Source organism: Ambystoma mexicanum, chromosome 1q (genome assembly GCF_040938575.1).
Source record: "Ambystoma mexicanum isolate Mex_15411 chromosome 1q, UKY_AmexF1_1, whole genome shotgun sequence".
Lineage (NCBI taxonomy): Eukaryota > Metazoa > Chordata > Amphibia > Caudata > Ambystomatidae > Ambystoma > Ambystoma mexicanum.
This window is the reverse complement of record NC_090922.1, coordinates 1,216,611,659-1,216,635,141: the sequence shown is the minus strand read 5'-3', so window position 1 is coordinate 1,216,635,141 and position 23,483 is coordinate 1,216,611,659. Positions and strand designations below refer to the sequence as shown.

The window sequence follows — 23,483 nt, the reverse complement described above, 5'->3', positions numbered from 1 at the left end:
AGGTGCTACCTAACCACATCCATTCTCAATCCCTCATGCACAGAGCTCACCCTTTTCACATTTAATTTTGAGAAGCGATTTAGCCAGCAAGACTCAGAAATGGGTTGGGCTTGCAGGTAATCCTGGCTGTCAATAGAACTCTGTTTCAAAGACCAAAAGGCACACATGTCTATACTTAAGAACACTCTTAGCATATTTTCAGAGTCACGTTGTAACATTAACTAGATCAGCATACGCCAATCGCCTCATTGTTCCTCATACACGAAGAGTGCGAGCCGTGGCTCCAGTTTCCCTACCTTGGCTGCAACCTACTGGAAAACCCTCCCTGCCCAACTCAGAATGATCGATTCCCACACAACCTTCAGTAAAGCCTTAAAGACAAGGCTTTTTGTTCGATTCGCCTCCCATCTATCGCCATCACCTGAATATTGTACTGTTTACTGTACCATGACATATAACCTATTGTAAACTATGTAACTGTATTAATCCACTGTACTGGGCCGCTGTCCTGTAACCCTTAAGCAAGCCTTAAGCAAGCCTGCATACATATTCTTTTCAGCACCTCTATGCCCGTGGGTTGTAGCGCGCTATACAAATACTAAAATAAAAATAAATCAAATAAAAAATCTGATACTGTTGCTTCAGCTTTGTAATCATTTTCTTTTGCATGATTGTTTCAGCACAATGCAACTGTCTTATGTTTCACTGCAGCTCCTTGGTCCTGGGCAGTGGTTCCTCTCCTTGTCTGCACCCCCCTGCAGCAGACTGTTCACCTTTATATTCCCTCTTTTGCCATGCAGGTCCGTTTCTTGTCTTATATAAGACCAACTCGTCGCCAGTGTAGAAAAGCTGTTTCCTGGACACCCTGTTAAGGTTCTTCAGGTAAGCTTTATTGTGTTACTTTACGGGATGTTACAGCGAACCACTGGGTCCCATCAGCCAGGCTAGCTTCCCCCAACTCCCAGTCCTAGAACCTTCACACAGCATTCACACCCAGACTTTCTATGGCAGCACACCAACATTCTCTCAGTTCATCATACATCTGCATACATCTGCATACACAAGCACATCACAACATTTTTCTTGAATAACGGTATCATAACAATGCAGATGTGAAACTTTCTTAGATGCATGACCAATTGGCCTGTCTAGAAATAAGCCTTGTAAAATGTTTTGGCAGGTTGTCCCTGAATAATGAGGATTCACTAGATCTGTAACCTCAGTATCCTTTTTAGCCAGCATACTTTTATGTTTATCATTCAAACGGTTGACAATACCTTGCCTTCCAAACTACAGTGGAATTGCCAGTCATAATTGATAATGACAATGGTTTTGACTTAATGCTTGTATGAATTGTCAATATTGTTGTGTCCATTTAAAACAAACCATGAACAGTTTCCTGATGATCACTTATTGTTAAGTTGGGACAGTGAGCAAACATGTCGTTTGTCCAACTTGGAAAACGAACTACAGTTGTGCCAAGTATTGTGAGGAGGACCATCGCCCAATACACCCATTCAAGGGGACCATTTGCCATGCTTCCGTTACACAACAGATGCGTTCACCTTGTTCTCCCGCTAGTTGAAACGAACTTTAACGGGTAACACTGCTATAACACAATGCATCCAAGCATTCACTATTGCAATCCCCATCAGTATGCTATATCCTGAGCAACCAGAGTGCCAGTGCTAATGAATATCCATTATGACAGACATAAAAGACTACACTGTCACTTTACCAGGGTTGGAATACATATTTAACAGCAGTTTTGACGTTCTTTTGTCGTCGTGTTTACCCAAATCAATTTAGCTGCCAGAATTACAAGACTCCCACCTCCCAGTCCTCAACATTGACCCAATATTGAGAAGACCACCAAACGAGCCATCACATTGCCCTTTCTGAGCCCGATCCAGGATGGGAGTATCAAGCAGCCAGGCTTCTTGCAGGCATATAATGCAAAATGAGCACCACGGAAAGTTCAAGAAAAAGGAAGACAAGGGGGAGAAAGCCCTAGTATTCCACGAAGCAAAACGCACATAATACCCCTCATTATCTGCATTTATGAACAATGTTTGGGACTTACTTGTGTGCAAGCTATTAAAAATTGGAAGCAAATCAACAATTTGTCACTTGGTTACTTGCCGATTCACCCAAATATTCACAGAACGTTCTGAACACCCATCAGCTGCAACCTTTAACATTAAGGAATTACACATAGCCGCCTTCTCCCAAGGGAGCAGAGAACTAGAGGCTACCATTTGGGTGTTTAAGGAATACTTATCACCCAATGACACAAATACATTGTATCCCAACATTAGGAAGGACAATGCTTCCTATAACACAATTGATCTGACCATATTGAAGACAAAATACAGCTGCACTAGGTCAAAGCGATGATCAGAGAGAAATTCGACTTGTACTATGTCTGCGACATAATAGAGCCTAAGCGAGGTATTTTTTTAACACTGTCCGACCCCCCCCTCTATCTAACTGTCTCTCTCCCCGCTCTCGCTTATTCCTCGCATTGTAACCTCGTTTGCTTCCCCCTCGATAAGCCCAGGCTGAATGTAGCTCTACACTTGGTACTACCTCCATCTCTCCAATCGCATTATTCTCTTCTCCCTGTACCCTACTTTATAAGCCATGGTTGCTGCCCCCACTCCCAAACGAGTGTGGCGTCTATCTCTCCTGTCCTCACCCCATCTTTGCTAATGACATGGTCAGCACCCTCCTAAATTTAAACTGTCAAAGGTGTGTTTATCCCGATGTAAGAATAAATATTCCTGCACTGCCGGTCTGATTATCTAACCTGTACATCCCGGCTGTGTGAACTAGGTACCAATGTTTCTCCCCCAGCACCCAATGGGCCCTCCTGGCCCCTCCCATCTTGGTCCCAATAGCCCCTTCCCTTAGCACACTGCCCTCACCTTACTTACTGCCCCTCATTGCCTGCCCCCCTCCCCCTTATCATCCTACCATAACCCTATTTATTTTCCAACAACTCGTTTAGTACTCACCCCACTTTTTGGAGCTTCACGACCTTATCCATTCCCATTCCCTGTCCTCTGCCTTGTTCGTACCCAGTTTCCTCTGATGCCGCGTTTGCTGCACCCCCTCCTTCATTGCCCTCTTCATTTAACCAATGCAAGCTGTTGACGTCACCAATTCGTATTCCAGCAGTCTCTGTATCCTCCTGGTTTTGCCCCCTGCCCCACTCTATTCAGCCTGTCTTTGACTGGGTCCTTGTGTCTCCCGACACGGATGTACTATATGTAGTTCTGCCGCCCACGTGCTGTATTCCAGTAGGCCTGCCGCCACCTGTACTGTTTCTAGGTAAGGGTGAATATACCCTGCTCTCGCCCCCATGTAGTAATGTTTAAAATCTTATTTAGAGTCCACATCCCAAGAACACTCCTTACCCAAAGATTCCCCGATTTGCCTGTGTCTCGTGTTTGCTACCTCCTTAGTACCATTTCAGTATGATGGACCCCATCCACGCCATTGAGCCTTCCGCTGTCATTAATACAGTATACCATGCCCTTCTTCCCTTCCCCGTGTCCCAGGCGCCACCCTCCCCACGTAATGAAACACCAACCATGTGCAGCAATCATTTAGCTTGATCGTTCCCCGGAGACTCCCAAACACAATCCCCCGACATTGATCCTGCTTGGCTTCGCGGTCGGCCCAATCAGCCAATTATTAGAGGCAGTCACAGTGCCCGCCAGTTACCCAGCCCCCCTCATCCTTCCAGCCCGCCTACCCCTTCTCTTACCCCTCCTACTCGTACCCTTCCAATCCCCTTGGACACACCCTTTCTGCCTTCACCAAGCTTTCCCTTCAGCCGCTTGTCTCGTTGTCTACTTGAGCACCAGCGCGATATTCCTCTGCCTTTTCCACCGTTCTTCAATAAAAAGATCTACCCTTGGCAGGTACTGCGTACCTTTAAGACAATGAACCTTGTTACTCCAAATATACGTGCCCTACCGGGCCGTGGTTTGCCATGCAGGACACAGATGTCAATCAGCACCTGCGATGCAATTACAACTATGCACCCGGCACATAACATTGCAGCACATCCCATTGCTAGGAAAGAGGAGTAAGCACTGCACGTTATGCCCAAAACAGAGATCTTGAGCTCAAAGACCAAGACACTGATTGCCAACGAATCCAGCTGGGGGGGGGGGGACTAAGGTGGATACTTCAGCTATGCCAGTTGAGAGTGTTATGTCTTCTCCCAATATGTTCCTAACTGATTTAGTTGGTGTGTATGTGGAGAGTTCCGATATTCTCCAGTGGTTGGAATCCCTTGGGTGGCTTGTGAGATCAATGAAGGTGACCCGCCGGAGAAGTGTCTCTTAAGCCGCTGTACTGCCGCCTGGTTATGATTGCCTTTTGAGGTTGAGGTTGGCTGAGCTCTTCCCCAGAGGCCAGTATGTGGCATAAAATCTACTTGATTAGATGTGTCAAGACAACAGCTCAGTATCTGTAGAGGTACAGGAATTATGAGTCCCAGCCCCTCTGTTGCACTATACTGTGTGATCTTGGACAAATTGCTGCTTTCTGTTTGTACCTAGTCCGCAACCACAAACTATGTTCTGGTAAGGGGTTATGCGAAACCTCCCATTATAACTTGGCCGCTTGTTGCCCCTCCCAAGTGGTGTAGCTGCTGCGAGATTTATTTAATTATTCATTTATCCACTTGTTTGTCTTTGCATTATATTTTACGAGGAATTCAGGTACGGTCACCCCGACCCACCCCCTTGCACGGGGGACCAGCTGTAACTACGGGCCCCCACAACCTGAGTGCCACTCCTGGACCTGCCGTCCCCAGTGTGGATGAGTGGTGCCATGCATTCTGCACTGTAAACTACCAATAAGTAATCTGTTGGTGGCACCAATTGCCTACGGTCTGAATGCCTTCCTTCCACCCCTCACCACTGCTACCCGCCAAGTGCGCTGCTCGTTAATACATGAAGCTCCCCTGCCTTTCCTAGTGCACTGCTTGTTTAAAACTGAAGCTCATCTGCCTTCACCCCTCTGTGAAAAGACACGACTGCATCCCAGGAGGACCTACATTTCCCCCAGCCCGGGCCAGTCCTATGAACTTCACTGTGAGTGGGTCAACAGGCCCCCTATGTTCTACCGAATTCCATCCTTTTCCAAGCTTTTAAGCCCCACCATGAGTGTGGTAGTGCTCGCGCCCCATGGCCCTCATTATTTGTGGCGAGCAGGGACGTCATTTAGGGCTCACCAGGGGTCGCAACTGTGACCCCTGAGGTCTCCCTTGCTACCCCTGTGGTCTCCATTGCTACCTCTAAAAAAATAAAATTAAAAAAAAGGTTTTTCTTTTTTTTTAAATGCAAGGTCCTGGGCTCATGTGGCTTGTTGCAACTGGAGTGGCGGGCTTTCTTGTTGAAGCCTCTTAAAAATAAAAAACATTAAAAAAAGAACAGGGGCTCCACAAGTCTAACACTTTCAGCAGTGATGCTAAATAAGAAATGGGAATACAAAATAATTTGTCTTTGTAGAATTATATACAATAATTGCTACACTCATTAAAGGTTTATTTCAGGCACACTTCATGGGGTGAGTCACTGATATAGTCTGTTCTTAAACACCTCAACTCATCCTTTCATCCTTCTGAGGTCGATAAATGAGTACCAACACAGGTTGGGTGATATTGTATGTATATTTGTTCTATATAAAGTGCTTAAGCCTAAGTGCTATATAATAGCACATCATTATCATTTGGCCATGGACATCTGCTCCCATTCACAGTAAATTGGTAATATGGGCCTATACACACTGATCATCATGATGCATATGGCGATCCATTCTTGTATGAAATGTATATCACATTATAGTGATATCATAACCATATTTTTCGTAGTTTGCTTAGGAACAATGCTATGTGATGCCGCTTCCTGTTCTGTCAAGGGTTGAAAGGTCATGTTCCATCACTTCCCGTGATATCACTTCAGTGTGGGGTCAAATGACATCACTTCCTGTGATGTGATCAGGGGCTATGGGTCATGTGTTGTCACTTTTGCTACCCTTGGCATTTTGGTGAAATGACGTCCCTGGTGGCGAGAGGTGGAGGCTAAGTGCACTAGCCATGTCTGGGTCATCTCGCTTAGGTCCTGGTGCGGTCCTGGACCGCCCTTGTGAAGTTACCAACATGCCCTGCAATTGAGGTTATACTGTGGGGTTAGTCATTGCATGTTCAGGGAGTGTAGAGAGAGGACAGATGCCCGCTCCTTCTTGCAGCAGTCCTTCCGTTGGTACCTTCAGATCCCCCATTGTTTTCAGGGTTAACCCCCCACCACCGCCACCACCATGGAGTGGGGACCGAACCACAACATCGTGCCGCTGAGACGAGACACTTGACCATGGGAATGGCTGTGTGTAGAACTGCTAAAACCTAAACAAACTTTCCTATTTTCCATTGGCATCCTCGGTCGAACCTGTGCTCCCGAATGAGTGCTGGCCCCCTGCCCGGACCACTCTGCATGTCATTTGCAAGCAGCATAACCCCACCATTCACAAAGGGATGGGGGCTGTATTGCCCCCTTTCAGCTCCACCAGGACTGCTCGCTGCTGCAGGTGACCGCCAGGGATGCGAGAAGCAGGAGCTTTCATTGGCTATCTTTAAGTTAGACATTTAGTGTGGCAAATAGTGGAATTGTGAGTTATGGGGCATCGGGGAGGGAAGCAACAGAGTGGGAATGATAGAGGGACTGGGGAAGAAGAGACAACATGTGTGAGGTAGAGGGAAGAGAGGAGCCACTGGGCCTTTTTGGGATAGAAGCACTCCCAAGGACGCGATTGCACCTAAGAGATAGAGGGATATGGAGAGGAGAGACAGCAGCGAGTTTTAGCGAACCAGGGAAGGAGCAATATCAGGCGAGGCGTAATGAATAGCAGAGTAGAGAGAAATTGTGCAGGGCCACTCTCTGATAGGTGGAAGGGGTGGGTGAGACTGCATCTACGTCTTAATTGGCTAATGCTCCCCCAGAGGATATGTACTATTGTGCTGTTGCTAATAGTCCTCTCATTCTTTATCTTGCTGACTGTTTTGATCTGTAAGTGGGGTTGTTGGATACCGGGGCTTTGCGTCATTACTCATTTTTTTCTAGTTGAAAGTGTAGTCATAGTTTGGATTGCTTCTTGATATGTTTTACCTAGTTACAGTAGAGATGGTTTCACAGGGTCGGCGCTGTGATGGGCAACGGGTAGCAGTCGAAAGGATTTGCAGTAATTGTAGCAGGTTTCTTGATCAGAGGATTTGCGTTCTGATCCAGACTTTGGCAGAAATTCCTGTTTAGCTTCACAGATATTCATCCAACATCTAAATTCCCAGCTCCCTGTGCAGGTCAGTTGTTAAAAGTGGGGCCTCAACCGCTATCCTCAGGGCTTTGTTTTGCACCTTTTGATGAGTCCTCTGGTGTGTTTCTGCATAGGTACCCCATGCCAGAGAGGCATAAGTCAGAGTGGGTCTAATAATCATCTTGTAGATGTTGACTTTACTACGGGTAGGCATGGACTTTGACTTCAAGAGTGGGTAGAGCGCTTCAAACTTGACAGAGGCTTTCTGTTGGGTGTTTTCAATGTGGCTCCTCCAGTGGAGTTTGCTGTCCAGGGTCCCTCCCAGGTAGCGGCTGCTGCTCTCCCACTTGATGTTTTCTCTATTTAGGCTGATGCGCGGGTGCTCCCTGATCTTTGTGGTGAACAGTTGTCTTGCCGATGTTCAGTGCAATCTGCCACTCACTGTACCATGTTGACATCGTGTCCAAGGATTTGTGTAGGTTCTTCACCACTTCCTTTTCCCTGAACCACTGTGAGATCACTGTGACATCATCTGTATACAGTGCCAGGTTCCATTTTGTGAAACTCTGTAGGGATGTTGTTGGTAAAGATGTTGAAGAGGAAAGTATTGATCCCTCTGGCACGCCTGCTCAGATAGGGCGTGTTGTTGAGAGCTCTTCCTTCATGGTAGCTGATGGTTCGAAACGAACCGTTAGTTGCATGCTCTTTATGAAATCCAAATCATTCATTGAGGAGAAGATTTCTTTCAGAAGCAAAGCTACTGAGGTGGGTGAGAAGGTCCCTTTCCAAAAGCTTATACAGTGCCAAGAGCAGGCTGATGAGGCGGTAGTTTGCAGGATCTCTCAGTGGTTTCCCGGGCTTTGGGAATAAGATGACTCTGGCTTCTTTCCAGCATTTGGGGAAGTTGCATGCATGCATTGAAGATTTTCACAAGGCATTACATTGTTACAAGCTGGGTATCTGCATGGCTAAGTTGGTTATTCTGTCGCTCCCTGATGCTTTGCCGTTTGCCAGATTCTCAGCTTGTGCATTCCTGAATGCTCTCTGCTCCCATCTCGGCTGGGCATTCCGAGAGATATTTGTTGACTTGTTTGTCCACTTGGTCTGTTATACTGCTGAGTTTGTATGGCATAAACAAAGCCTCAAGTGTATCCGTTAGCACCTCTGGCTTGTCGTTGTTTCTGCATTCCAGGTAAGTCTGGCCCTGGATAGGGAGCTTGGTTCCTTCTTCCCTGTCCTTCTCCAAATTGAGTTGACAGCGTCTTTCAAGTTAGCTTTTGCGCCTTCCCATTTTCCACCCTGTTGCTCCTTGATTTGTTGTCGTAGAAGCCTTGTGAGCTGTTTTTCTTTTGTAGTAGATCTGGGGTGCAATGTTTTTGCCATTGCCACCAAGCACGGTTTTTCACAACAATTGCTTGCTTGATGCCTCTTGGTAAGTCATAGATTGAACAGCGTTTCGGTTTCTGCTTTAGGACACTGTGTTCCATTGCCTCTAGAACCACAGATGTAAAGGCGTCTACTGCCTTGTCAATGTCTCCCTTGGTGCTCAAGGGGCTGCGGGATTGTGAGGTTGCTAAGCTCTTCCTTGTAGCCTCAAGGTATTAAGCATGTTATAAATACCCAATTATAATGATGAATTATAATTATAGCGGCTCCAGTCTGCCCTATGAAAGTCATACTTCAGTCTGCTGGTAGGTTTCCATCTTATCTTCCAAAGTGATCAGTACCTGCTGTGATCTGAGGTCAGCTCAGCCAGAGTTTCGATTTGTGCATATTGTTGCAAGTTCTTCAGCAGAGCAATGCTCAGCATGTCCGGCTTGTGGCTGGCTGTGGCTGGATCATGTGTGGGGTCTATGGTACCTGCTGCCACAACGTTGCTGTCCCTGGAGTCTGCCAGAAGCTTGTGTCCCCTGGAGTTAGCATTCCTTGAGCTCCAGCATCGCTGCTTAGCATTCAGTGGCCAGGGATAAGGCCAGGGCAGCCCATTGGAATAGGCAGGCGACTGTCTTTGATGTGGGGGACAAGTCTGGCAGACTGCTGGCATCGATGGAGAGGAGGTAATAAGGGACAAGGTGGGTGAGGAAGATTATATGGGAAACGGGGCAATCTCATCCAAGAGTAAAGACACAGCAGATGCGTTTGCTGCATACTATGCAGATCTATATTAGGTCTCGGTTGTCAGGGAGCCTGCTAGGATTGTGAGCTATGTAAGGGAAACAGTATTAGCATAATTGACCTAAAACATTTGACCTTAACATTTGATCAAATTTGTTTTAACCTTTTTTTCGGTCAAATTAAATTCAATATATATATATGGGGGTGGGTAAAGGCATAGATTAGGTTGAGTGGAAGTTGGGGGGTTGTGTGGGGTCTCCCCCCACATTTTAGACAAAAGAAGGTCAAATAAATTCGATCAAATGTGATAAGGTTAAATGTTTTAGGTCAAATAGACACAAACCAGGGAGACAGGACTGCCGCGAGTGTTCCAGGAGCAGAGGGAGAGACTGGAACTAGACCCATCGGTGGAGGAAATCTAAGCCAATTTCAATCAGGTAGATCCCCAGGACCTAACAGAGTCCTGCGGAATTCTGAAAGATAGTAAGGCAGGGACTGGCAGAGAAGATGAGGGCCATGTTTCCAGAGTGTTGGGAAGGTGGTATACTGCCGGAGGACCTACGACAGTCAATGATTGTAGTTATACATAAAATATTGCCCAATCTCCCTGGTTAATAGAGAGGCAAAAATATTGGTGAGGGTCTTAGCCAACAAACTCTTACCAACTATTGGGACACTGATCCATCGAAATCAATGCAGCTTTGTCCCAGGTAGGGCCACAAGGATGAATCCCAGAAGTCTACATAAAGCACTGTGTGCGGACTCCTCTCTCAAGGGACCACATGTAGTCATGATTTTAGACTTGGAGAAATCATTTGACTACATTTGGGTAGTATTGGAGGGGTTTGGCTTCAGGCCTAGATTTAAAATCTTGGTTAAATTAATATATACTCAACTGGTAGCTTGGGTTAGGGTGCATGGATGTGTCTCAGAGATTTTCCATCTACAGAGGGGAACCAGGCAGGCGTGCACGCACTTGCTGCCACTGTTTCTATTGGCGATGGACTCTTTTGCTATAAAGGTGAGAACTGAACCTCAGCTGAAGGGGTTTGTTTGGCCAGAGGTATGGGAGGACCGTATATCACTCTATGTGGACAACATCCTCCTCTATTTAGGAGAACTGAAGCGCACATGGCCTAGAGCAGTCGATTTGTTCTAGAAGTTTGGCAAGGTGAAAGGATTCAGGATCAACTGGGATAAATCTGAACTTATGCCAGTGCAAGAGGAGGGGGAATTGATACCGGAGGGAGGTCTATTTAGGATAGCAAAGGAATCCATCAAATATCTGGTATCAGGGTAGGGGTACAAGTCTTGGCTTTTCTTCAGAACAACTTAGACCCGGTTCTGGATAGACTCAGATGGCTCAGATGGGATGCCAAGCACTGGGCGATGCTACCGATCTCAATGGTGGGAAAGCCAAACTTGTTAAAAATGTTGGTGCTGTCGGCGTCTTCTCTATGGCCTCCAGAACACTCTGGTAAAAGTGCCGGCCGGGATGTTCTGGACCATAAAAAGCTGCAGAGGGAGATTGTATGGGGAATAAAAGTAAATTAATTGCACTAAAAACACTAAGTAGGTCAGTATGAGATGTTGGGTTGGGGATCCCAAATGTGCAGCATTATTGTTGGGCCTCCCAGCGTATTGTGATAAATGAGTGGCTGTTCAGTGCGGGTAGGCCACATGTCAGGCGGGACATGCATGGGATGGGGCTAGGCCACCCTTGCAGGTGCTGTAGATGGGAGCACCACTGCATGGGATGACACAACCAGGGGCCTGAGTGATGGCCTCGTATACAGTCCTCCTCAAAGCAATAAGGTTGGGGGAGGGTGGTGTCACCAAGGAGGCTCCCATCTGGGGGAATGTGGCTTTGCCAGAGGTCTACAATCTGGATATACAGAAGAGATGGCAGGGCTAGGGTATTTGCAGGGTGAGGGACTTTCTGGCACAAGGCAGGCTGGAATCTTTTCAGAGTCTGCAAGAGGGGTTTGGGTTGCAGTATCGGGATAGGTACACGCAAGCTAGGCTGCAGCACACTATGGGCCAGGAGACGCAGGAGACTTGCAATATCCCAGCGAGATCCTCGGTTGAGGCTAACCTGTTGGAAGAGGAGATCAAGGGGAAGGCAATATTGAAACTGTACCAGATGATTCATAATTTTACGTCTAAACCCCTATTGAAGCTAAAGGAGAGGTGGGAAGGGGAACTGGGGATGCTGGAGGGACAGGACTGGGCGGAAGCCGTGCTATCTCTAAGAGAGGCAGCCATAACCATGCGACTGCTTCTGATACAGTGCATAGAGTTTACTATTGCGGGGTTCGCCTCCACCGAACGGGCAGAGCAACGGATTCTCAATGTTTGAAATGTGGGGAGTGGGTGGGATCCCTCTTTCATATGTTATCCCAGACCCAGGGTTTAACAGCAGGGAAAAGTGTTTGATTACGACAGTGATGATGCTGGGGAAGAGTACTTTGGCCATGGATTTGGGAAATGCGACCCCACCTAGTATACACAAGTGGGTGGAGAGAGTATTGGTCAGTGTGCGGAATTGGAGAGAACTGTGTACAGGGATAGAGGATGTCCGTAACGATTGATAGGGTCTGGGCCAGATGGCTGGAAGTGGGATAGGATGAACTCCAGGTGGTACTAGGTGGGGAAGGGGTGGAGTGGGGGATGACAGGACACGGAATACTGTACTATATGGGGGTGTGCTATTGAGGGAGGCGATCCCAAGGGGGGAGGAAGGGGAGTGTGTCGGAGGCGATGCACTGACAGGTTTTTTGTTACTGTTGATAATGTTGTTGACTAATAAGTACATGACGGAAACTAAAAAAAACAATAAAATGTGTTCTTAAAATGTCTAACCATCGCCCCTATTGACCTACATTGGAGCACTGTCCAGCTGGAGCACAGGAGCGCAGAAGGAGCACACGCGAAGCACACTTTCCATCGCCTGTAGAGCCACCCCGCCAGGCTATAGCACCACGCAGAACACTGACAGGCTGCGATGAGAACGGCTACGCTCGGGCTAGGCAGTCCTGCAGCACTACGCTTCCCCAGACAGCTGTGCAGAAACACAGTACATCGAGCTCCCGCGGGCTAGGGACAGTAGAGGGCACAGAGAGAGTCCCACAGCACTGCTATTTTGTTATGGATGCCCACCTATTGGACAGCTACACAGAAACACCACAGCAGCACCGCGAGCACGCACAGGTGGGGACGGTTCTCCGCCCGCGGTAGAGAGCATGGAGCGAGTACCGCAGCATCGCGTCTACACATCGTGAGGCGCAGTGGGATCGCTGTCGCCCCAGGACAGAAATACAGCCCCAGCAGAACAGCACCAGCAGACCTAACAGACTGCGAAGCGCTTCGGCACCCCATCTCTGGAGCAGGGGAGGACGTGGACCCACCTGCGCCACCTGTCCTGACTGAGAGTTACCACCACGCACGTGCAAGAGTGGAACGCAGCCTGCAAACAGCGGGGCCAACATTTCGAGATACGGGACGACAGAAAGGGCCCCACAACACCCGAGAAGAGAAGAGTTGCGTCCAGATCTGCCTGGTTCAGGTAAGCTTGCTTATTCGAATCTAGCGACACGTGTGACTGACAAAATACAATAGCAAACCTACCTGTCACTCTCTTAAACCATTGCGGAATGTATGTGTGGAATTCCACACACACTGTGTGGAATGTGCTGTGACCCCCATCGACACATACCTTCCAAACTGTTCAATAAAAGTGAACGACGCTGCACCGACTGCCCAGATTCGGAAAAAAACATATCAGATAATAGCCGAAAGGGGATGCTTTTTACCTATTTAAATACACAATTAAGTGTGTTCAGAATATCAATGTTGACACCCCTTTCACATATGTTTGCAGGAATAGTGGTCTTCGCTTTTTTTGTTCTTTAATAATGGAAACAGTGTTGGCGCAATATTATACACTTAGCTGGGATTTACTGTGAACATCCGCAGGGGGGAATTGCGTAGGTTCAGGAAGACTCGGACTGAGTTCGGGGCCAACTTCCTTATTAGCAAACCGCATGCGTTGTGGATGTTTAGGGGGAAGCGCACATCATAACACGTGCTCCCTGTTATTCCTCTAAAGATTGCAAGTCTTCCTATAGAAGAGCAGCTGGAGTACATAGCCCGAGGTTGCAGTCCAAAGTCAATCACGATGACATATGTGTTTCCTGCACGCACGTGCCTGACTCGAGGCTGCAACGCACGGCAGGCAGCCCTATTACCTGCCGCGGCCAGACTCCCGCCTGCGATATTAAGCAAAAGAAGGCGTGTCATTGTTTTTGGTAAGAAACGCTTGAATATAGAGGGTTCTGTTTGATTTCGTTCAGTGTACTTATATAAAGCGGAGAGCTGCAGGATGGCTGGCCAGTCTATTGTCAAGTCTCGGGCCCAGCCAGCCTTCTCTCCAGGAGAAGCCTGCATGTTGCGCAGGGACGTCATTTCACCAAAATGCCAGGGGTAGCGGAAGTGACCTCACATGACCCATGACCCCCTGATGGCATCACATGAAGTGATCATTTGACCCCACCCAGAAGTGATATTGTGGGAAGCGATGGAACATGACCTTTCACCCGTTGACAAAACAGGAAGTGGCATCACACAGCATTGTACACTACGAAAAATATGGTTATGATATCACTATAATGTGATGTACGTTCATACCAGAATGGATCGCCATATGTATCATTAAGATCAGTGTGTATAGGGCAATATTACCAAATGACTGTGAATGCAAGCAGACGTCCATGGCCAAATGATAATGATGTGTTATTATATAGCACTTACGCTTAAGCGCTTAATATAGAAAAAATATACACACAATATCACCCAACCTGTGTTGGTGATCATTTATCAACCTCAGAAGGCAACAGACTAACTCGGTGACTCACCCCCTGAAGTGTGCCTGAAATAAACCTTTAATGAGTCTAGCAATTATTGTAGAGAATTCCAGAAAGACACATTATTTGGTATTCCTAGTCTTTCTTATTTAGGGCCAGTGCTCAAATTGTTAAACTTGTGGCACTCCTGTTCTTATTTTTCTTTTTTAAGGGGCCTGAACAAGAAAGCCAGCCACTCCAGAAGTAAAGAGCCACATGGTGCTGGCCACAGATCAGGTGTTTGCATTACAAAAAATAAATAAAGAAAATGAAAAATATATATATATGTATTTTTAGAGGTCGCAAGGGAGACCACAGAGGTTGCAAGAGAGGCCTCAGAGGTTGCAGTTGCGACCTCTGGCGACCCTCAAATGACATCCCTGAGGTTGTATCTGCCTCCAGTCTGCAAGGCACTATCTCCCGCACAGGGAAGGCGCACGAGGAACATCCACAGCCAGCTTGCAAGTTCTGCTCTTCACATCGGCCATGAAAAAAAGACAGCCAAGACTGGCAGACTCTCCCATTGATTTCCAAGACTGTCAGTATCTCGCCGAGCATTCGTTTGTTCTTCATTACATTTTTAATAATAAAAAAGTACTCTTTTCCATTTTTGCTGCCAAATCTAAATTCAATTCTCTCTCCTTCCTTCCTTCCTTCCTTCCTTCCTTCCTTCCTTCCTTCCTTCCTTCCTTCCTTCCTTCCTTCCTTCCTTCCTTCCTTCCTTCCTTCCTTCCTTCCTTCCTTCCTTCCTTCCTTCCTTCCTTCCTTCCTTCCTTCCTTCCTTCCTTCCTTCCTTCCTTCCTTCCTTCCTTCCTTCCTTCCTTCCTTCCTTCCTTCCTTCCTTCCTTCCTTCCTTCCTTTTCTCTCTTTCTCCCCTTCTCCCTTTCTCCTTTCCTTCTTATCCTGACACCCTGAAGAATCTCCGTAGTTATTAGTGGAGAGAAACGTGCGTACTGAGACAATGAAACATCCGTTTTTCCCAAATGCATACAAGGAATATTGCAGATTTATTTTTAGGCTTGGGTAGATGTAGGGGCTTGTATGTTAGTGGTTAGGACCTGCAGCACTTGGTGGCGAGTGCACAGTCTAAGTGTTAGGATCTGAACACAAGGTAGAGCACACTTTTGAATATAAAATGTGTAAACACATTTTAGAAGTACATTTTGATTTTTTGTTTTCCAAAACATCAAGACCAGTTAAAGGTCAAATCTGCCTTTCCCTGCTGGTGCATTTGTTTTTTAATGTATGCATATGTATAAATATATCTTTTCCACCCATTCGGAACTCACATTGGTTACAGGGCCCTACAGATGAAAGGTTTGTTTGTTTCATGATTTAAGGACTCGATCACAGCTTCTGCTTAAAGGTGGCAGGGCAAAGAGGGCAAGGGGCCTTCCGAGATACAGCAATGTTCATAGAACTGAAGCAGGGTGCTTCCAGCCCCAATAAACATCATGGCTCCATATCAGACCATCAGAACGATAAACATGTGTCGCGCATGCTTCCACAGCCCTGGCAGAGAGCTAGCAACATCCAATAGAGGGATCAAAAACATGTTTTGCTTCACGATTTTGGTGAAGACAAAATGATGGTAAAATGTAAAGTGTATACCTCTGATTTTTCAAAGGCATTTAACCCATCATCCCGTGGTGTTTGTTTAACACAAGCGTGTTCTCAAAGTACAGCATGAGGTAAATACCTGAAAACGCATAATGGTAGTTCGAAATACTGCCTGTTTTTAATTTTCTTTTTACTGTTGCCACATACTCATAATAAGCCTTTAAGCCTCCATAACTTATGTTAAGAAAATAACTAAAGAGACTAAAGAGAGATCATGCATAAATAAACTCGGGGAAAGGTTTTATTTGTGGAGAGGGGTAAAGAGGCACGTCTAAGGGAGGTAGTACCCACGTTTACTGGCAGGTGCAGCATACACACATTTATGTAAAGCTCAGAGCGAACGCTGTGCAACAGTGAGCACGCGGCGCGGCCCGGTGCCCCGGGGCGGGGGCGGAGGCGCGCCGGGCTTTTTCAAGGCCCGCCGCCACCTCCCGCCGCCCGCCGCTGGGGCCCGCGCGGCCGGGTCCAGAGGGATCCCGCGCCGGTGCTGATCGGGGTCTGACCTTAGGGGGACGAAGGGAACGGGGTCCAAAGCTCAGAGCGAACGCTGTGCAACAGTGAGCAGTGACTAAATGCAACCTTTCCTTTGATGGAGAAAAAGAGAACAAACTATTATATGTTTTAACCCCAGATATCATCCTGAAAGCTTGCAACAAATTAGCAACGGTCTGACAAGAGCTGTTCATTATTTCCTCTGGAAATATTCCAATTTAGTGTTAGGCTAAGCAAAGAGATCAGCTAGGAATATGAAAACTATTCACACTGTATTTCAAAAAAGCATGTTTTGTTCATGAACAGCAAATACAAGCATTATATAATTTAGATAAAAATATGGCTGAGATGTGCAACATTTCTGCAAAATGTATCACCCTTGCTGTGTTAAGATGCTTATCCAACGAGCCATACTCTGTTTTGCTACAGCAGGCATACGAAAAAGAATGAAATTAAATGTATATGGCCACTGGCAAAATAATACTTATAATAATAATAATAAATTGTTTTTAATATAGCGCTTTAATCTAAAGTGCTTTACATAGGACATGTTTGCATACATTACTATAGGGTGCACAGCCTTACCACCCCGGGTCGAGCGGGGCCACTGTTTCAGCCTTCACCCTGACTATGTCAGGATGAGGGCTGAGCCGAGGCCGACTGCGGCTGGCATGGGAAGGAGGAGCTCCACTTATGGCTAGCTCACTGCATACGTCAGACAGGAAGCAGAGTCCCTATTTCCTGTCTGCATGCTGTGTCTGAACTGGAGGCCTGGAAGGAAGGCCCATTACTCATGTAGAACAGGTAAGGAAACATTTTTCTTTGTGAAAATGTGTATGTGTGAGTGCGTGTCTATTGTGATTGTATATATAAGGTTATGGATGTACGTATGTATGTTTATGCATGCATTCATGTGAATGGTGCATGCATTTATGGGTGGTGAGTGTGCCTGTCATGTGAATGAAAATGCAGTGTGTGTGGTTGAATGTTGTGTGTGCTAATGTGGAGAATGCAATTTGATTGAATGTGAGCTGTGTATGGGTGAGTGACTGGTGGGTGAGTGGGTATGAATGTGATTGTTTGTGTAAATGTTCTTGGTGTGTTCTCTGGTGGATATTGCAGTCTGAGTGAAGGTGCGAGAAGATGTATGGGGAGGTGTGTGAATGCTCTAGGTGGGTCCCTGCGAATACAATGCAGTGTGAGTGAAAGTGAGAGGAGTATGGGTAAGTGACTGGTGGATGAATGGGTATGAATGTGATTGTGGGAGCACATTTTGAGAATGAAGTATGAATGTTCAATGTTCTGGGTGCATGTGTGGGTGTATGTATGAGAAAGTGTATGGGTGAGTGACTGGTGAATGGGTATGAATGTGATTATGTGTATGTGTGAGTCACTAGGGCCCAGGGAGTATTATAGCAATGTTGGGCATCTATGATAAAGCAGGCATAATATGTGTTATACCTTGGCTATATTGGCATTTATGTGCATCCAGTCCAGCCATTTCATTCTATTTATGTCTTGGTATTTTGTACCGGACATCGATGATAAAGCAAGCAAGCATGATATGTGTTATTAAATGGCTAGAGTGGCATTTAATGCTGAAAGCCTTGCTTTTATTTACTGTATCATTACATTTTTTACTGAGCATCTATGATAAAGCAAGCATGATACGTGTACATACAGGTCTAGACTGACCTACATTGGATCCAGTTTGGACATGCTTTCTCGTGGAATGTCATTTAGCAATGCCAACAGAAGTATGATCTTACACGGGGGTACTAGTATATATTGGCAGAGCCAGCTCGTACATGTTTTCATATATTATCATGTATTGGCATTACATGCAAAGCAAACATGAGTATGTTTTTCTATTTGGGAATGCTGACATATATAGGTGCAGCCAGCTTGGAAATGTATGGGCACAGCCACGCATTAATTCTTTTTTATGCTGGCATATTTTATACTTAGCCAACAAAACCAATGCCACACTGTCTGGCATTTTACCCAATTTCTCACAAAGTGTGCTCTTTAATACACCATTTTAATCCATTACTCAAAAAATGTTCCCCTTTTTTATTGTTTCGGGTTCCCTCACTACACTTGGTTGCTTGTGCATACTTGTGGAGGATATTTACGCACCTCCAATAAAATAATTCACCAGCTGCCACTAGAGGCTAGTACATTTGGGTGCCAGAGGCCATGCACTGCCCTCTTGTTTCTACACTGGGTGGAAGATTTAAACTTTGATTAAAAAAACATGCACCTTTTACCTAGCGCAGTATGCGCATGACCCTGCAGCAGTATGATCATCATGGACATTGCACACGCATGGTGGTCCAGGCCAACCCGGTATGTGGTGCGTCCCATGCTTTGTTGAGGAGCTCGAGGCCCCTCAAAGCTTGTGTCATGCCAGTGCATATGGTCCAATGGACCCAAAATAAATGGGGAATTACACCGCCACCAACACTTGTAATCAGGCAGAAATTTCACCTGACCAAGTGGCAGTGATGGTCTGGCATCACATACTTGTTCAGTGCACTTAGATTGATGCATATTCTTAGCTTCCCTGGTGGTTTCCTCACCACCACCAAGGGAGATAAACTTTCCAATGCGTGGATCCTATCTATTATTCCTTGCCTTTCTAGTTTTCCTCATTGTGATGGGTACATTTCGTAGCTTTTGTAAAACTGGTCGCAATCTTGGAAGCATCAGTATCTGGTGCACATACCACTTCAGACACCCTAATTTGTCTGACTTATTATCTTCTGGCTCATATGGACACAAAAATACTGTGTCTTCGAAATTAGGTTGCAGTTTCACATCTAACTTTTCTGAACATATTCTGTCAAACTACAGCACTTAGCAACGTCCTCCCTCCCATTGCACTTAATAGATATTATTTGTTGAGCAGTTTAATTTCGGCTGCTGGCCCAATGCATATTGCTGTCTCATCTAAAGCCCTGTTCTTTCTCTCTCCAAGGCTGGGACACCGGCCATTGCCCCTTCCTCTATTCATCCCTCTTCCATAATAGTCGCATCCTCGATTTGGTTTCCGGTTTGGGGTTTCTAACCTCTAGATTGATTAAACCCTTTCTTGACCTCAGAATGGACTGCACAACTGTCATCTCATTTGTGGTATTGCTGGTTGCCTCCACTCTTTGTGTTTTCTTGCTCCTCTCACATACTGCTTTCACACACACCTCCGTGTGCTCTACAACATCTTGCCACTTTCGACCTGAGCTTGACCCTCACATTGTAAATCCTGCATTCTAGCATGAATTTGTCTCTCAGTATCTCTTCTATCTGTTGCCCAAAACCACAAGTTTTTGCTAAACCCGTAGGGGGGTTATTTATGGTTGTACGGTCTCTTCTTCTTCCTGAACACTTTTTCTAAAATCACACCTCTCTATGATTATTCTAATTTTCATCTCGTAATATTCATCTCTTTTTCATGTATTTTTCATACTCGTTTAGGTCCTGGCATGTAGATCTGATAAGTTCTCAAACTGTTCCTGTCTGGCTGCCTGCAGACAGTGCACAGTTTGTGCTGCATATTACAATAGCATAGTGCTCACATAATTTCTTGCAGTAATTTCATGGTAAGGATGATTTGTCACCAAGAACATCATGAGTGGGGTTATATTTTCATGGCATTGTTGTGACTTTTTAATAGACTTGTGATGTAACTTTAACTCTGTTTGTAGTGAGAATGGGGTGACTCATGCAATTAGTGGTATTTAGTGGGGTCCAGCAAGCAGAGGGAGCCTGTGTTTGTATCCACTTGCCTGCCTTTTGATTGCCCTTCTCAGTATTTTATTTATTCTTTGTCACTGCCCAGTTTTATTTTTAATTGTTCACTGCCCACTGCCCAGTGCCTTCCTACTCCTCTTTATTTTCAGCTTCAATACCTTGTCAGTGTACTGGATGCGATGTCGCCCACATGTGCAAGGAGGCATTGCAAGCACTTGGACATGGTATGGTTGCTGGGCAACCCTGCCACATGTGTGCTGATGTTCACGCTTCCAGTTGGATCAGCGTCGGACCCTGCACTTCCTTCATGGTTGGTTTTGCTAGCAGGCCTTTTCCAATCTGGGTCAATGGGACCCCTTTACAACCTCCAGGCCAAGTGCTAACACGGAGCAAGCCTACCTGGCCTCCTTCTCGCTATCCAGGTATGAGTTGCTGTGAAGCTCTTCCCTCTGCTGCTGGCCATTGCAGTGTGGGTAAATCACTGCCTGCCACTCGTCGCCACCTGTAATAAGATGGGATGATACAGTTCTGGTAAGTTGCATATACATTTATTTCATTATTTATATAGGCTAAAGAGCTCTGCTAGTTTGCCTGCTCCGTCCTCCACTCTCCTGAACATTCTAAAACAGTTGGACATCTCTTTGCATTCCGACCTCTGGACTCTACGTGCTGTCTTCTGGCAACCATGGATACCACACAAAGCAATTCACTGTGGAGCTTGCTGTGTGATGATGTGGAAACCTGTCAAGTGGATGGGGTTCTATGTTTTCTGAAAACAAGGTTGATTTCATTTTTTCAACAAAACCAAATGATACGGGAAATGTTACATTTTACATTAACTAATAACATCTTCATGTTCGACAAAACTATCTACAAACAAGAGGAGGGTATGGTGATGGGGGCCAAGTTTGCACCCTTGTACGCTAACCTGTTCATGGGACACTTTGAAATTAATCATGCATGGCAACATTAGGCATTCAATTAAAGAAATATTGTGTTTTGAGGTCGCTATATAGACGACATTCTGATGATATGGAATGGAGACAAAACTAAACTACAAGACTACATAAGACATTTGAACAACAATAATTATAACATCAAATTTACAGAAAAGATTTGTCAAAACACAATCAAATTTTTGGATCTAAAACTTTACACAGATGGAGAAAAAATATTGAGGGATCTTTTTACTAAACCAACTGCAGTCAAGAATGTGCTGCATGCTGAAAGCAACCATGCAAAACCTATTATAAAAAATATCCCGTATGGGAAATATTAAGAATAAAATGCAATTGCAGCACACATGAGAAATTTGAAGGACATGCACAGAATCTCAAAGAAAAATTCACACAAAGTAGCCACAAAGCAGAAGATGTGGAGAGAGCAATAAAGAAAGCTGAACAAATACCAAGAGCAAGTTTATTAGTTAACAAACAGAAAATGGACAACACACAAACAAAAGTGAATTTCATTACTACTTACAATAGTGAAGTATATGTTCTGAAAAAACATTTGAAAAAACACTTGAATATCTTACAAACAGATGATACTATTAAGCAAACCATAGAAGAAAAAACAAAAATGGTCTATCGAAAAGCTCCGACTTGAAAACAAAGGATAAGTCCAAGTCATCTTAAAGAAGTAAAAATTGACAATTTCTAATAATTCCGTCACCTACAGGAACATATAGATGTAGAAACTGCATAATTTGCTCCCAAATAGCAAAGGGGACAAAAGAAATAAATCGACCTCATGGAAGAAAAGAAAATATAAAACAATATATTAACTACAACACAAAATATGTAATTTATGCCATAATATGCATCTGTGACAAAAAATATATAGGAAGTATTTTTGTAAGACCTCTCTCACTTAAGGATTCCATGCTTGACGTTACAGATAAATACAGATGTATTTATTTATCAATGTGGCAGTTGTGTTGGGGCATGTGTGGGTGCACGTGGCATCTGATGCAGTAGCTGCACATGAGTGCTCATATTTCACCCTAAGGTGAATATGCAAGGCATACCACGCATTTCAGGTGTACTTGACATATGCAATCCAAAGACAATGGGCCGCATTACGAGTTTGGAGGTAGTTGTGCCGTTTTTATCGGCATGGCTAACCCCAAACCGGGTACCGGGTCCGAATCCCAAAAAAGGGGATTTACCGGGCCATTCTGACCTTGGAGGGCCCGGTAATTCCCTTTCACGGGACCCGGAGCCGGTACATCCCCATTCCCATTTGAGCCCCCATAGGGCTCAATGGGAATGGGGAGGATGCTAACAACGGGCCCGTTAATGATGGGCCCGTTAGCATCCTGGTGTGCTATCGGGTCCCGCTCTGCATGTCTGTTCTTGCCAAGCCTCCAGAGCCGGACCCACTGCAGACCTCGTAATGTGGAGGCCCAGAATGAACGTTGCCGGTCCCTTACCGGCACTGTTCTTTCCGCGGCCGCCTATGTTGTAATGAGGCCGAATGGATCTAAAAGTGTTTGCAAAGTATTCAAAAGTAATCGGGCATGTGTATAGGTCGCCTTATTGTAAAAAGAAAACCCTACATGTCTGCAAATGGTTTTGTCTTGATCCGGTTGCTGACATACAGGTGTTTGCACAGTTGGTGAACCGCTATAAAGAACAAGTTAGTCATAGGATTCTGTCCCTCCCTGCACACTGCACCATCCCCTCACCTGTCTGTCCATCTCGACAGTGCCCTGAGAAATCCACACTTTCCCTCTCTCCCGACCCTACCTTTCCACGCTACTGCCTGCCTCTCTTTCCGCCCCTCTTAAAAAGATCATCAAAAAACATTGGCCATTGGTACAGTTGAGTCTACCAAACGACCACTTACTTATCTTAGCCTTAAAAAAGTCCGGAATTTGAGAAACCAATTACTCCATTCAGAATATCTAGGTGTCGAGAACATACCGGAAAGCGTATGTATGCATGGTGAGTCTGGCTGTGGTGTTCCTGCACGAGCACACAGGTGTCTTTTCCGAACCGAGAGCATGATTTTAGGGTGAGACGGCAGGTTGCGAGGGGCACTTTTCCTTTCACTTTCTATCTACACATCTCCTCGTGAACCTGCCCATAAGACTAGCATTCAGTGATTTCGTTTATATCACGGATAGATTGAAAACCAGTCTGTTAATTAAATACATGTTGTCAGATACTTACTATATTGAGTCAACACAATTCTTTTTTGGGAGAGGCCTTACAGCATACTGCAGACACCTTTCACTGGTGTAAGTTCAAGTTTGCATACTATTTGCACAAAGGC

The 23,483-nt window shown here is 45.5% G+C and overlaps 1 protein-coding gene across 1 annotated transcript in view; it reads left to right on the top strand.

The window, feature by feature from the left end:
• LEPR (leptin receptor) overlaps positions 1–23,483 on the top strand; it is a 1,083,230-nt gene that overhangs the window by 92,914 nt on the left and 966,833 nt on the right. The window contains exon 2 of the mRNA XM_069641975.1: positions 801–882. The gene's annotated coding sequence lies outside the window, so the exon portion shown is untranslated. The remainder of the gene's footprint in view (positions 1–800; positions 883–23,483) is intronic.